At 41.3% G+C, this 13,888-nt stretch overlaps 1 protein-coding gene across 1 annotated transcript in view; it reads right to left on the minus strand.

Annotated features, from left to right (window-relative positions):
• Window positions 1-13,888, minus strand: part of PEPD (peptidase D) — a 140,706-nt gene that overhangs the window by 39,448 nt on the left and 87,370 nt on the right. The gene's annotated exons all lie outside the window — the stretch shown is intronic.

A 13,888-nucleotide genomic window follows, 5' to 3' on the forward strand; every position in this document is an offset into this window, starting at 1 on the left:
TCAAGTTTCAAGATGCTTTGTGGGTTCTGCAGCAGTTCTGTGGCCTAACTCTGTTGCATTTACAAGTGTAAATGCCCATTCAGCATGGTGGCAGTAAAGCTGTGACTAACAACTCGAGAACTCCCTGTACGTGTCTACTGGAAGTTGCTATGTTTTGTATATTTTATTGTACATTTTACCTGCAAAGTGGTTATTCTGAACTTACCAGAGGTAGAATCTTCCTATGTCTTTAACCTTACAATTATCAGCATTTTCTCAAACCCATTCATCACTCAGTGGCTGTTAAATAGTTTTTGAATTACTAGAGAACTGAGCAATGGAAAAAAAACTATCACAAAGCTGATGGTACACCAAAACAAGGCTCACAAGCTAGGAAGCACCATTTGTTCAGGTCTCCTGGCTTCCAGACAAGAGGAGACATGAGGGAAGATGATCTTTCAAATTCCACCACAGATCACAGCACACCATCCAGCCTGTATGCTTCAGTGAGAAAGCATCCAAACCAAACGGGACATCTGGGAGATATTTTGGCTTTTATCGGGAATTCTCTTCCATTTAACTTCAGTTGGGAACATATCCATCAGCTAAAATGTTGCCCAAGACATGGAAGTAGCCCAAATATTGTAGTTATTCTGAGAAAATAATGGGAGCCTAAGAAGATCCCAGTTTCGTGTATTTGCTTGCCAGGCAAAATAAATGGTGAAGCACATTTATATCAAATAAAATGTATGACAGCTACTATCTTTTCCTGTTGACTAACCAGAAAAAAAAAATCTAAAAGAAGGTTCCTTAGAAAAAATACATTTATTTTACCCTGAAATTAGATGGCAAATCTAGTGAAAAAGATACTATTAGTGCATTTGAGTTTGTTCTCAGCTGCATGTACAAAATCACCTGTCTGAAAGTGTAGTCTTAAAAGGGTCACATACAGAAACAACTACTTAATGTTATTTGGACTGCTATCAAATGTAGCAGCAATATCAACAAATCAAATGCAGAAATGAAAATAGGCCTTGTAGGCATCTTGATCTACAGCTTATCTCTTAAGAGCTGTTTAAAACAGATCGACACAGGCAATAATATCATAAACATTCACCAAACCCCATCATATTTCCCTTTTAGATAGTGCTACACGTCTAGTAGACTGTGTATGTCATCATTACATACACATTACATTTTGTATAACAGAACTTAACTGTGAATTCAGTTTTCTGCTGAATGACGAAAAACTTCACTTTAAAAATACCGGTTCAGCACTGCTTTTTCAGCAAGAACACAGTTGTGAATTGCTGATCTCAGTGAGATGGTATGTCTGAGGCTGTCAGGTTTCTGAGGCATTTGAAAGGGACGGTGAATAGAGGAGGGCTGCTGACCGAAGAGAGACATTAGATTTTATGTCAAACTGTTCACTGATTTAGCTTGAAGCTGAGGAGGTCAGCTCTATCTCTTTCAAAACCTTCTGAGAGAGAAGCTGATCTTGCTTTGCGTCATTTTTTTTTTTTTGGTGAGCAAAAGCAACAAACACCTTCATTTCAGGGTGAAAAGTGCACGATGTATAAAGCAGATTTAACAGTGAGAATACCCGAGCACCCCATGAAAATTGCATGCTACTGTTTCAATTTATTTTCTAGAATGACTAGGAAGCTATACCAGAAGTAAAAGATGCAGAGCAAACACAGTCCAAACTTCTTGGAAGTATGGGCATAGCTCTCCCAATGGAGGCTTCAGTTCTGTGTGTATGCATAATCTTTCCTACAAAACACACTACAAAATACTGTGAGCATTACTAACTGAAACTGAACAACGCCAAGTATAAGAAGAGCCAGATGATAACTTGCCATTGCTCTACTGACAGAATGCCTTGTTTAAGTACCAGTAACCCAACATTAGCCAACAGCGTGGGAATACAAGGTGCCTTCTGCCTGCTTTACAAGCCACCTACAAAAATAACCAAGAGCATTTAATTCCTTTCACAGGGAAAAATATAAACCCACAAGTTTCCATCATTTTGCACATAAACCAGTATCACAGTCAAAAAGAAGGAGAAACGTGTGTGACACGCCACAGCCTTGCAGAAGAGCTTGGCTGGACATGCTCCTCCTCACAGCAGCTCCCAGCCCTTCCCAGCAAGTCCCTGCAGCAGCTCCTCCGTCTACAACCCAACTGGGCTCTGCTCCCCCTGCAGGAACCCAGGAGGGAAGTCTGGAGGAAATATTTCAAGTCCTGTCAATTCTAAAGTGAATACAGGTTTGTAAGTCAATGCTGGAACTGAAACACAACGTGATGCACAAAACTCCTTTCCCCTCCTGTCCCTCTGAAACAAAACGGATGAGTAAGACATGGCTGTGTTACTTTCACAGAATATTGGCACCACAAAATGCAGATTTATAGTTACTTTTTTGCTTTCAAGCCAAGAAAAATAATATGCATTTTGATATTGATTTTAGCTTTCTTAACCTTTGACTGTGAAACACCATGAAACGCTTTGCGTAACACTTTAAATTTGAACACTGTGGACTATAAAGAGTCATAGCTCTTCATAAAGTCACTGTGTGCCATTTTTTAAAAATAAAGTATCATCTTCCTTTAAGCATGTGTTTTACTTTTATAGGCTTGCTGACACTTTTATTGTCAAATAATTTGAAACTGCCAGGCAATGAAGCAAATTATGGCCAATATCACAATGGGAAGCAATACTTTATTTGGGATATCTGAGCCATGTGTATGAATTGTTATGATCCAACCACCAACCCAACCCAAAGACAAGCTCTCGCAGGCATTTTTTGGGAAGCCCACATCTACTCCCACGAGCTAACACATAAAGCTGTCACCTTCCTGCTCTACAGACCTGCTTGATCTGTACACTCAGAACTGGCTCTCCTCACGATAGTTATAAAATAATCACTCTTGTGCAGTTGTTAATGTGGCAGAGCGATGATGACTGGGGTGAAAGGCAGGTGGATGTCCTTGTGCAACACATCCTGACACGGTGTCGTACTGAGCATCACCCACCTGCAACCCATGTCCTCCCCAGAGCCTATTCTCAGGACAAAATCTTCCCTTTCCCTGCTAGTCTTGCAAAATAGCAAATAGAAAACTGATATCGCCCTATCTTAGTGTGCCCTCCTCACACCTCAGGTTAAGCAGGTGTGAATACTGAAGCACTTTACTCAGCAACATTTCCTGAGGTTTCAGGGGTGTGAGGCATTATTAACCAACACGGCTATGAGCAGCCACACAGATGAACTGGTGCCAGCCAGTCTTAGGACAGCAGGAGTGAAGGTACATACAGTCTTGTCCTTCTCTTACTGCCATAAAAGCAAGTTATTCCCAGCTGGAGATTTATGCTCTGTGATCTCAGCATACCCTGCTCCGAGTTCAGAGAGTGCACTCTGTGCTTTACACTTCATGCAGCAATTAAACCCTTAAGAATTCACACACTAACAAAATCCAACCATTTGTTTGGTTAAACACTTCTAAGGCAATTTCGAGCTTAAGGGAGCTAGGTATCAGCATTTCTATGAGATACGCTTTGGAAACGGGCCAAGCGGTTTGGAAACAGGGTGGTTTAATGGGAGACCACAAGAATGAATTATTGTAAATGATATCACAAGGAAGAAAACAGAGAGATAAGTGACACATACTTTTTCATGCACTTGCATCTTGACTAGCCAAGAGTTATCAATTAAAAAAGCAACACTGGGTAAGGTAACATCACAAACCCCAAGAAAGGATTGGGACAGTATGGTGTATAGCCCTACTATGCTCAGGAAGAGGTTTTTTAAGAGAAGCCTTGCTGTTACCAGCTTCCATCTGACATGGCAGACAAGGAACTTGTACTGGCTCTGTCTTGAAGCCAGGCTTGGCTCACTGGTTTAAAGCCAGCTTTTTGTGATCAGCACACGGGGAGTCAAGAATACCCTTAGAGAAGTGTTGGAGAATACTTTTTCTGTAGGAAATTTGATTCTGTGTATTCACAAAAAGTCAAATTCCTGTTTAAGCCTCCTGTTCCAAAGAAGAGGCTGTAGCCACACAGGTAAATGCAGTTACAGCTGCATGGCCACTCTCTATTCTCCACCCAGCTGCAAGTTAGGTAACCATGTGGTCCCACACCTGCTGTGTCTCCTCAGCTGTGTCTTTTCATCTTGTCTACCTTCTCCACAATTTTTTCATCATCATTCATCCTGTACCACTGTCTCACTTCACAGGCTTTCCCAAAATATCTCACAGATAATGGGAGGCTTGTCTCAAACTTTTCTCACAGAAGATGACAAGATCTGCCACTAACTAAGCTTTGCTCAGAGAGAAAGAGTGTGATAAAAATAAATATCTCTGTCTACACTGGATTTTGAAGGAGAGAGGATTGCGTGCCTGTATGTCTACAATTCCAACTACACAGACTTCAGTGGCTGTAGCAAGAACATACAAAAATTGAGCTGGCTGGATTAAAACAGAAAAAATAAAATAAAGCAACCAAACACAAAAGCTTCACCAGGTGTTGGGTGCCTGCACTGCTCAGGATTTCCCCTCACTGTCACAGACACAGGACACTGGCTCACACAGTCAGAGCAGCAGTGTGGAGCTGGGTGCTGTACCCCTGGCAGAGAGCTGTGCCCCTGCTCTGCAGCTTCAGCCCTGATGCTGAAAGAAAACCAGCAACAGTGAGTGGGACAACGACTCTCTTACAATGATTTGTGCCAAGCAGACCTTCAGATCCATTCCTCCCATAGGATATGAAATCTAAACCTCACTGAATCTACCAAATGAGCTGCACATAAGAGCTGGCTCAGCAAACATCCACGTCTACCAGTAAGATTGCTATTTTCATGCACAGGCTAAGAAGGAGTCCCTTGCTTACAGCATTTATCTCTTGAAGAAATCTATGACAAGATCCATAAGCTTCTGTGCTAAAACAATCCATTTCCATGACCAAATACAAGGCCTCTTCTACCCCCACGCCGTTTGCATTCATACCTTCTTAAAAATGTTAAGTTTGCCCAGAGCAAGGAGTCAAAAATCTTCTGATAGGCTTGTTCACAGATAAATTTGCCCCCAAGTGCCATTCTCAGTGTTTCAGCTAAAGCAGAGGGATGTTTCTGATACAGAGGTGCTGCACACAAGTAACAAGTACAGGGAACACAGTGCTGGGCTGGGGAAGGAGGTGGCAGCATGAGGGCTCCACAAGAAGCAGAAGGCAGTTGAAAACCTCAGCCAGATCCATGCTGACCGTGTGCCAGAGACCAGGAGCAGGCTCAGGGGAAGTTCTGACCAAAGGGTTACCTACCTGACTTGTCTTTTTGCTGATTGGATGATTTCTTTTTTCTGTCTTTACTACCCTAATTATTATCCATTTTTAGCAGACATATTTAGTAAGTCTCTCAACTTACTCTCTTCAGCCGAGTATTCTCTTCAGCAGAGACAGTTTGCTGAGAAGTCAGCAGAGATGGCAGCAAACCCCAAGTTCTGGCTGGTTTCCATCCATGAGAAGCCTCCCCATTGGAAAGGCAGTATCTGGGGCACTCATGGCTGCAGATGACTTGCTCAAACAAGGAGCTGCAGGGAAGAGAGGGGTGCATTCAGGGAGAAACCTGTACTGGCAGCTGAGTACTTCCCAATCAACACCACAACAGCAAACCTCACTGGCTCCTCACCAGAATGTGTCTCGCCCACGCAGGGTAAGAACAATACAGCCACCTTTGCAAGTGACTAAACTTCTGCAGTTGACTAAATCAGTCCATTTCTAGACATCTACTGAGAAGTGGAAGGCATTGAAAGTGAGTTGTGAAAGTTTCATATTTCCAGTACAGGCCACGACTCTTGGGTGCTGATATTCAGAATTACAAGCCTCCTTGGCCTTCCAGCAGCTGTTTCTGGACACTCTGACCTGTGTTGCCCAGCCTTGACAAACAACCACTGGACATCAACTGAAGAAAGGTCAGACCTTACTTTATGATTTTACTGTAAATATTGTCAAGTTTTCTTATGTGTGTATGTGCACGCTTACACACATGCCCATGAAAGTAAAAAGCTAACACTTCCAATGTCCTTCCATGATGAAAACTGGGCCAGTGTCCAATGGCACAGGTTCACTTAGGTTTTTTGACAGCCTATGGTTTTTTTGTTGATTGCTCAAGCAACTTCCAAATTATCAGTTCTCAAATGGAACACAACAGACAGGAGTTTTAGAATACTCCACAGAAGCTGACAACTGAATGAAAACCTCCAGAGAAGACAGCTGTTAGCCTTTCCATGGACAAATTTCAAGCCAAGTGCCCAGTAGTGAAGGTAGCAACTAGTATTTCCAAAAAGGAGGCTGCCTATTCCCCAGCCAAGCATGTTATTTCACCTGTAAGAACATTTCTCTGCTATTTGAAAGAAACACCCACTCTCCACGGCAGCACCTGTAGTGGAAGTACAGCACTGCACTGTGCAAGTGCAATCAGAAATACTCCTGCCCTGAGCACCTCAGTGGGCTCAGCAGCACCTCAGCAGCAGGGCTCCTCCTGAGCCTCTGCCAGGGGGGAACAGAGATCCTCTGGACAGACACAAGACCTCACACTGACCTGAACACAAGAATGGGAATTGCATCTGGTTCAGGGGGAGCACACAGAAGTTGTGTTGGGCACTAACTGTACCTTCCCTCTGAGCCATGTAGTGGATTAAAAGCCAGGCAGACTCCCACTAAAATTGTATTTTGACTTACGCAATTGAGCTCCCCACACCAATGAGAAAGGTTTTGCTACTGAATTCTATCCAACACAAGCAACATCCATCAAGGGTACTTCTATCATACTTCACGTGTATTTGTGTTAAAGACCACCACAAAGAGTAGACTACAAGTCCAACAGCAGCCATTTTTTTTTTTTCAGACGATGCTGGGAATGCTAAAACTGTGACAGATAAAAACTCACATTTGACAATTAAAAGGACATTTCACACACATTATAGACAGCAAAAATTACAAGGCAGACCATAATACAGCACTTTAAGGAAAGCTAAAATTTGTTACAGCAAACACACTACTAATACTTAGTGATCAGGGCTTTGGTGAAAAGGCTTAAACATTTCTGACAGCAAGCAACCTCACAGCCTGAATTAACCAGTACTAACAGAACACATTCAATTACAGCAAAATTATTGTTAATTCTAGCAAATACATTTCTCTATTTTTAATCAAATTCAATTTTTCTGAATTAGCATAAAATTAATATAGTCCATAGGTACAACAAAATGAAAAATACCTACACTTGATGAAAACAGTAAATATTAATCCAACAAGAGGAATCAAGCCAAAGGAATTATTTCAGAAATGGATAGCCAGTTAATTTTGCCATCAACCAGTAAGTAGTAGCAATGTACTTTGTATTATTATTAGAAACAAAGCCATTACTACCAACAAGCTGTTTCAAAATTGCAGACTGAAAAGTTAAAGCTAACCATTATTTTTGCATACTATTACAGCATGAACTTCAAATGCATAAAAGTGCACGAGGCCAAATGAAAATACTAGTCTCACCCACATAAAATAGTTGAGCATTTACATCTGACACATTAACATCCTGAGATCTTACAAGCAGTGCTTTCAAGAAGTAATAAATACAATATTTTGTACTGTAGGATAGATGGTTTTAATAGCAGACACTGAAGGATTTGGGTTGGAAAAGGAAAGACTTCTATTATCTGATGGAAAAAGAGGGTCAGCTCCTGCTTTTTAAAGGCAACATTGCCCCCACCTGGACAAATGAGTTTTGGTTCTAGGTTGATATCAGCATCGTAAAACTCGATAAAATACTGAGAATTCCAAAAAACATTTTGGAAAACAGATACAGCAAACTTTGATCATTTTTTCTGGTATAGCTTTTTCAAGCTTACCGAAATCTTTTCTTGATTTACTGAAATGTTTCCAATACTTTCCTGAAATAAACGACAGCCTCTCAGTACTCACAGAAAGTCTTCCACTTACTCATTCCTCCAAAGAAGAGACTAGTGCATTTCCTACAAATAAAACTGTATAATATTACAATAAATATGCGGATATCGTTTCAATGCAATATGTATGCAGCAGAAGCAGAGTGTCTGCATATATAAAAGATAAATACACATGGATTATACATGAATTGACGAATTTTTGATTATAGAAAACTGTATATTATGCTTTGAGGTCAAAGAATTAAAATCAGCAAAGTAACTTTTATTTTAGTTAATAGAAGGCTTAGCCATGAACAACTAAATCTGGCTAGCTCTTGCAAGAGGCAACTTTCTTTTGTGATACTCTACACAGAATCACAGAATAGGCTGAGTTGGAAGGGACCCAAAAGGATCACCCAGTTCAGCCCCTGTGCCTGTCCAGACCCCCCAACAACCCCCCTGGGCATCCCTGGTGTCCAAACCCTACTGGAGCTCTGGCAGCCTCGGGGCCGGGACCATTCCCTGGGGAGCCTGGGCAGTGCCAGCACCCTCTGGGGGAAAAACCTCTCCCTGATTTCCAGCCCGACCCTTCCCTTCACACACCTTGGAGTGACCAGCCACTCCAGGGAGCTGAAAACTGTCCTTTGTCCCTATTCAGACATTAAAAATAAAAAGCCCCAAACATTCAACATCTTCCCTCTGCATCATCCAGAACAACCTTTTACGACTACCTGTACTTGCAGCCAGGAAAAACTCCCTGTGATGAACAAAGCTTCCGAAACGACAGTAGGAGAGGTGCTAGAAGGATCTTATGAGAGCACCACAAATAATAATAAAAAGAAAACACCAAAAGCTACATACAAGTGCCAAAGGGAAGGAAGGAAACGCAAGTTTGACAGCTTTAGCAGAGCACACACATGTAAAGGCAGTGCTCCCAGGAGGTTGCTGAGTGTTTGCTCTGGCAAGTACAGGATGTTACCAATATGAAAACTTGGGCAAAGCTCACTTCTTTCCACAGCTCTTATTTTAGTGCCCCCTGCTGTCAGCATTATTCTGATGATTTAAATTTGCACTGGGATATTAAGGAAAGAAGTAGAAACAAAAATATGCCTCAGATAAATTCAGATTTTGCAATACTGGACAGTTTTCCATATCCCCAGCTCTATGATTTGACTCAGCAATAACTGAGCTTGTTGATATAGCCAAGACACATTTAAATCATTTAACATTATGCTAAGATTGTACTTTTATGACAGATGTGTTAGGCTTTGTGACACTAACAAAGCTTTCTGGTACCTGAATGCAATAAAACTATTTCCAAGTAAAACTTCTATTACTGTCACCCACAGCAGTGATGGCACATCATAGGAACAGCAGAGACATTCTGTTTCACCAAGGATACTGTACACTGCCCAACGTTGTCATTGAAATCAATAAATTATTTCAAAGACATAAGTAATCAATAATCAATTATATGAGTGTTAAAAGGAACAGTCAAATAAAGTGAAAGACATCATCCGATGATCCCACTTGCTTCTATTTAAACTTCTAAAAGCTAGATTTATTTGATAAATAATAGGTAGTACCACTGTGAATACAAGGTTAATGGATTCTCTCTTAGGTTTGCTGCACTTCCCAAGCAGTTGATGCTGGTTGTACTCCCCTTATTTATGCTTTCACCCAAGCCCTCTCAATAAATTCCAGGGAGGAGCAGTGTCCCCTCCCAGCTGCCAGTCCTGCAGCAGGCCCTGGCCCAGGTGAGTGCCTGCGCTCCTTGGGTGTGGAGCAGACCCTCTGCAGCCTCAGGGGCTGCTGTTCATTAACGTTGTAACTTGGGGGGACATTTCAAAACATTAAAAATGCTTTCTTTTTGCAGCAGAATAGACAAATATTTTCATTATTCTGCAAAGCCAAAATGGACCTGCTAACCCCCCGAAATGCCATTAAGTGCTTGAAGGTCAGTGAAGCTGCCAATGAGAGTCGTTTACAAAGTGCTGAATTTTCACTGAGGTACATTTGTCAGATGCCATCAAAAACCTAGACCTGCAGCTCACGGCACCTGCAGAAAAGCACCTCAGGTAATAGCTGTATCCATCCCAGTTACATCTGGGCTCAGGCTGATTTTCTTACATTTCTATTATTTAAGTGTAAGCCTCATCATGAAGAATCAACCTTTATTTTAAGATCACAGGAGCATTTTCTATTTACCAAACATTGCAGGAGCCCTGCTGATCAACTGCAACAGAGCAATCAACTCCTGCCATGCTTCTGGCATGCGGCAATGCCAGGAGCTCACAAAGTCAGGCTGCAGGAGTCACCAGGCTGCAAATCAAATGCAATAAACTACAATTGTACTCAAAACCTTCTCAAATCAAAACATAAAATGTACACTTCAGGTTCACATCTCTGATGGTTTCTAGAATAAACCAGCAGATCACAAAGGTGAGCAGAGACATTTGTCTTGCCCCAGGCTTCCTCTGCTGCACGTGGCTTTGATGCTCAGTGTTCTCCCTTCCCTCTCTCCCCAGCCACGGTGTGACTCCACACTGCAGCACTGGCAGGGCAAGGGCAGCAGGCAGAAAGAAAGACCCAAGGCAATTTGCTTCCACTATTTTTAAGGAAACTTTCATTTCCCAGACGGCAGATGCTGATTTGTTGAGACAACACTTTCCATAGAAGCACACTGGCTCTTACTGAACTTGTTCTAGTTGCCCAGGATCAAGCCGTAACTTCCAGCCAAAGTCAGAGAACAGTTTAGAAGAGTTGTAACCCGAGTTTCCACCCCCCACAAGCCCTCCAACAGTTGAACCAGTATTTTCTGCAGTGTGAACAAAAGCAAAACTGCTCATGAGACATGAGCCCAGAAGAATGAACCACGCGGGGGCCGCCATTTGATAAGCAGGAGTTCCAGGTGCACATTTGCTCTTGATTTGTGCCTAAAGGACTCAGATCTCTACTCCTTCAATTTATTTGGGCTATTGTCTTCTTGAGTAGCAGCTTTTAATTCCATTCTACTCCTCATCAAACTTTGAAAGACCTTTGGTTTTCCAAAATACCGGAAGCCTCTTGTGTGCAAGGCAGGAGATTGCAAACTACAACAACTACTTTAGTTCATGACTCCACTTTCCCTACTCCCAAACGCAGTTACAGCCTCAGCACAGAAACAGAAGGGGTCCTGGCATCCAATTCGTAATGTGATACCTGGAGAGGATGCATTGAGTGTCAGTGCAGGGCTCAGTTCCAATCCAGGCTGTCAGAGCATTAAGATAACAGAAGAAAATCAGTATTTGTGAACAGCCTGGCCATACATCACCACTGCAAGCTGTGATTTGCCACATTCCAAGTAGAAGATTTTATTTGAAGTTAATAGTGAGTAAAAGGGCCAAGTGCCAACAATGGCGACTGAGCCTTTATCTGGATGACCTTTCTGACCACAGAGACAACAGACACCTGCTTAGGGAAAGTGTTTGGTTTACAGCAAATTGATAATTTCAATGTCCACCACAGAATGCTATAGCACATGCATCATTTACACAAAACACTGAATTGCTGCTATTGTAATATTTGCTTTTTATATCCATGCCAGTTAAATACCTGTATCCTGAACACCTCAACTTCCCTAAAAATACTGATTTCTTTCTCGGTCAATCACAGTGCTTTGTGTTAGATAGCTACTTCAATATTTAACAGATTGAAAAGGATAGCCCTGCTTAGCAAGACAGTGTGTATTAACAAGAAGTGTCAGAAATTCCCCTGATAGTCCTTTGTTTTACACTGGGATCTTTTAGTGCAGAAGCTGTACCTATAAAAAGCGTGGATTATGATGCAGTAGCAGAGATGCAATTCCATACCAGTTTCTTACAGAAGCAATAAACCCACTTGATATGGGCTAATTAAAAAAAAAAAAAAAAAGAACAGCATAAAGCCAGGCTTTTCTAAACCTGCCACAGCTTTTGACAAAGAAGTCAGAATAACAGCCTTAAAAAAAGATATAAAAATGAAATAGCACAAACATTTTGGCCTATGATCTTCTTTTGATTCAACTAAATCCTTGTTACTCATACTTTTAAAAGAGCAAACAATGCATGAACTCAAGCATTTCACAGAAGCAAAGCCACAGTCTTCCAGATGTATTTTTTCTAATATTCAGGTGCTTAGTTGCCTTATTTATGATACTTACTGCACTGCACTGCTTTGTACATAAAAAAACTGGACAGCACATTTCTGCAAAACCCATGAATGTTGTTCATATCCACTAAGTAATGCTGAGAAAAAGACATGAAGTTCGACTGAATAATTTATTAAAAAACACACCAAACACCCAATCTTCCAATTCTATTACATACAACTCTATGAATAGTTAAATTAATGTTATGCCAAAACGCTGGCAGAAACAGAAATAACCCTGAAAACTACTCTTACCTCTTTTTCACCAAAAATAAAGTCTATTTTTTCCCCATGCTCAGGGCTTCCTAAGACTATCCAACAGAGGGCTCCCCACAGCCATTAAAAACCTTAATTGAAAGCCAATATACAGATGCTAATATACACAGACAAATCAGCACACTGTCATTTTAATGCCTCCTCTGTATGCACACACACACACTTCCACACCCAAATCAGACATTTGTAAAGTCACACAGTGAAACCACTCAGGTAGTGCCTTGGCAGAATTTGTATGCTGCTCATGTATGCTACACCTCAGGACTTTTTCTGAAACACTATTTTTAACTGTGGAAAACGAGCGTGCTTCTAAATTGTCTTTACAGAAATTAAATCACTTTTTCTTATTATTTTTTTTATTCTCCCTTGAGAATAAAACAAAAACAAAGCAGCCAGTGTGGAGCAGAGTCTGCTCTGTGAGTACCAGAGTCTGCTCTGTGAATACCAGGCAGTGGGAAAGGCAGGGCAGTGGCTGGAGCCTGGCAGGTGTTTGTGCATCTGGGGCACCCTTTGCTGACACCCCCTGCACCTGAAAACATCTCCTCAGCTGGTGCAAGGTGCCACCACACCATTTCAGCAGGAGGTCACTGCAGGCTCTGTTAAACCTCTGGTGAGGCAGGGGTGCTGCTCAGCAGTTTAGAAATGCTGAAGTGATCCATGTGTTTGGTGGGTTATGGTTTCCTGACACTGAGACACCTGAGGCTGATAAAACCCAAATGTATTTTAAAGACTTTTCCAGTGCTGCAGAAAATAAGGGTTTGCAAAGTGTCTTGTATGAGCTCTTGTGGTTTAAGAAGGACTACAGCCATCCACTAAACTGTCTTTGGAGACTGTAAGTGAAAGATTCCTACACATACCCTTCACCCTGAGGTCTCCCTCACTGTTTAATGCCCTTCATTTTAAATATGGGATATCATCATGCACTGCGGCATATCTTCTCTCAGTTACATATGCTGAGATTTCCTGTATGCTACACACCTTCTTTTCTAAATTTAATTGAATGACACAGCTGATACACTCTTATATTGGTATGTCCTTCCTGATCAAAAAATGCTCAAAGCATATCATCTACTCAAACACAACATAATCATAAATCAAAACTACTGCCTTGCAATACATTAACTTTGGTATTTGATGGGTTTAGTAAGCTATTAACCACAGATGAAGATAATACATAAACTATTGTACAAGAAGCTTTTAAAAAAAGTTTTTACAGTGTTATAAAGAAATTACCTATCTGTAATTCTGTAAGTTCACTGTGCAGCACCTGAAGATGTGCCTGGAACTTCAGCCACCAAGGCATATTTTTTAACTTCGAGATTCAATTTGTTTTCCATAATAGGTTTTGAGCTTATCGATGATAATACTAATGTGTTTTTCTTCATACATTTACATTCCACTGTGAAAATACACACCTACACTCTTCCTGCACAGGCTCCAAAGGTAATCCAGTACAATTCCTCCACTGAATGTCAGTGATTAACTTCTCCAAAACTAGTTTTGCATTTTTATAAACAGAGGCTTTTTGACCCATGTC

This window comes from Chamaea fasciata, unplaced genomic scaffold (assembly GCF_029207755.1).
Source record: "Chamaea fasciata isolate MVZ Bird 193981 ecotype frontalis unplaced genomic scaffold, bChaFas1.0.hap1 SCAF_12, whole genome shotgun sequence".
NCBI lineage: Eukaryota > Metazoa > Chordata > Aves > Passeriformes > Sylviidae > Chamaea > Chamaea fasciata.